The sequence below is a fragment of the Taudactylus pleione genome, unplaced genomic scaffold (genome assembly GCF_031769625.1).
Source record: "Taudactylus pleione unplaced genomic scaffold, aTauple2 ptg000612l, whole genome shotgun sequence".
In the NCBI taxonomy this organism is placed as follows: Eukaryota; Metazoa; Chordata; class Amphibia; order Anura; family Myobatrachidae; genus Taudactylus; species Taudactylus pleione.
Window position 1 is genome coordinate 745,186 of NW_028285014.1, and position 2,680 is coordinate 747,865.

Consider the following 2,680-nt stretch of genomic DNA (forward strand, 5'->3'; position numbering starts at 1 on the left):
GTATACTTTGTAATGTTCACTCAACATAAATCACTAAAATATGTTGGATTTCATTTTGTAATTCATATGCAAGTTTTTCCAAAACATACCTCTAGAAAAAGCTTCTAAATTTTGAATGTTATACTTGAGGTTACTATTACCACACCTTCGACAGGTTCGACAATTTCGAAATAGATGACAGCGTGGCATAATGGATGAGGCGTCTGACTTCTGATCAGAAGATTGAGGGTTCGTGTCCCTTCGTGGTCAAGTCATTCTTTTTGTCACTATTTGAAATCTTCAAACTCTGCATGAATTCAATGGATGACAATGTTGTAAAGAATGTACATTTCTAAATGTAATTCCCATAGGAAAATAAATACAACATAAACAATGATGTGCATGATGTATACATAGTTATAGGTTTTTTAGGTTTTTGGTGCATAGTAAAAGGTATCCTTTTGGAAAATGTAAGTATTTATCTCTTAACTTGTTCAATTTTGGTAATCTGTGTTGGAAAAAAATCTTTGACCAAATTGATACAATAAAGGATATTTGCATATCTGCATATAAAAATTATATCTCACATGTTTAAAATGAATCATTGAAATCCAAACATCCATAGTCCAATGAGAAATTGCTATAAAGCCTACATCCCTAATATTTTCATAAAACTTAAAAAATCTTTAGGAAAATGTCAGTGTTTACCTGTTAACTTGTTTGATTTTGGTAATCTGTGTTGCAAAGCAATTCTTTGACCAAATTGATACTATAATGGTTATTTGCATATCTGCATATAAAAAATACATCTCACATGTTTAGAAGGAATCAGTGAAATCAGAACAGCCATAGCTCAATGAGAAATTGCTCTAATGCCTACATCCCTAATCTTTTTATAAAACTTTATAGCATGCCTATAGAAAAGTTAAGTTATTTCTCAGCTAAGTTAAGGATTTTACAAAATCTAGGCTATGTGAAAGGTATACTTTGTAATGTTCACTCAACATAGATCACTAAAATATGTTGGATTTCATTTTGTAATTCATATGCAAGTTTTTCCAAAACATACCTCTAGAAAAAGCTTCTAAATTTTGAATGTTATACTTGAGGTTACTATTACCACACCTTCCACAGGTTCGACAATTTCGACATAGATGACAGCGTGGCATAATGGATGAGGCGTCTGACTTCTGATCAGAAGATTGAGGGTTCGTGTCCCTTCGTGGTCAAGTCATTCTTTTTGTCACTATTTGAAATCTTCAAACTCTGCATGAATTCAATGGATGACAATGTTGTAAAGAATGTACATTTCTAAATGTAATTCCCATAGGAAAATAAATACAACATAAACAATGATGTGCATGATGTATACATAGTTATAGGTTTTTTAGGTTTTTGGTGCATAGTAAAAGGTATCCTTTTGGAAAATGTAAGTATTTATCTCTTAACTTGTTCAATTTTGGTAATCTGTGTTGGAAAAAAATCTTTGACCAAATTGATACAATAAAGGATATTTGCATATCTGCATATAAAAATTATATCTCACATGTTTAAAATGAATCATTGAAATCCGAACATCCATAGTCCAATGAGAAATTGCTATAAAGCCTACATCCCTAATATTTTCATAAATCTTAAAAAACCTTTAGGAAAATGTAAGTGTTTACCTGTTAACTTGTTTGATTTTGGTAATCTGTGTTGCAAAGCAATTCTTTGACCAAATTGATACTATAATGGTTATTTGCATATCTGCATATAAAAAATACATCTCACATGTTTAGAAAGAATCAGTGAAATCAGAACAGCCATAGCTCAATGAGAAATTGCTCTAATGCCTACATCCCTAATCTTTTTATAAAACTTTATAGCATGCCTATAGAAAAGTTAAGTTATTTCTCAGCTAAGTTAAGGATTTTACAAAATCTAGGCTATGTGAAAGGTATACTTTGTAATGTTCACTCAACATAAATCACTAAAATATGTTGGATTTCATTTTGTAATTCATATGCAAGTTTTTCCAAAACATATATCTAGAAAAAACTTCTAAATTTTGAATGTTATACTTGAGGTTACTATTACCACACCTTCCACAGGTTCGACAAATTCTATAAAGAGACCGCGTTGCTTAATGGATAAGGCGTCTGACTTCGGATCAGAAGATTGAGGGTTCGAGTCCCTTCGTGGTCGAGTCATTCATTTTGTCACAATTTGAAATCTACAAACTCTGCATGAATTCAATGGATGACAATGTTGTACATTTCTAAATGTAATTCCCATAGGAAAATAAATACAACATAAACAAAGATGTGCATGATGTACACATAGTTATAGTTTTTTTAGGTTTTTGGTGCATAGTAAAAGGTATCCTTTTGGAAAAGGTAAGTATTTACCTGTTAACTTGTTCAATTTTGGTAATCTGTGTTGGAAAAAAATCTTTGACCAAATTGATACAATAAAGGATATTTGCATATCTGCATATAAAAATTATATCTCACATGTTTAAAATGAATCATTGAAATCCGAACATCCATAGTCCAATGAGAAATTGCTATAAAGCATACATCCCTAATATTTTCATAAAACTTAAAAAACCTTTAGGAAAATGTAAGTGTTTACCTGTTAACTTGTTTGATTTTGGTAATCTGTGTTGCAAAGCAATTCTTTGACCAAATTGATACTATAATGGTTATTTGCATATCTG

General features: G+C 30.7%; 1 non-coding gene across 1 annotated transcript; it reads left to right on the plus strand.

Annotated features, from left to right (window-relative positions):
* Window positions 1–2,093: 2,093 nt before the first annotated feature.
* On the plus strand, window positions 2,094–2,166 carry TRNAR-UCG (transfer RNA arginine (anticodon UCG)). The gene has a single exon. It is a non-coding gene; the product is annotated as a tRNA-Arg (tRNA).
* The last annotated feature ends 514 nt before the right edge of the window (window positions 2,167–2,680 follow it).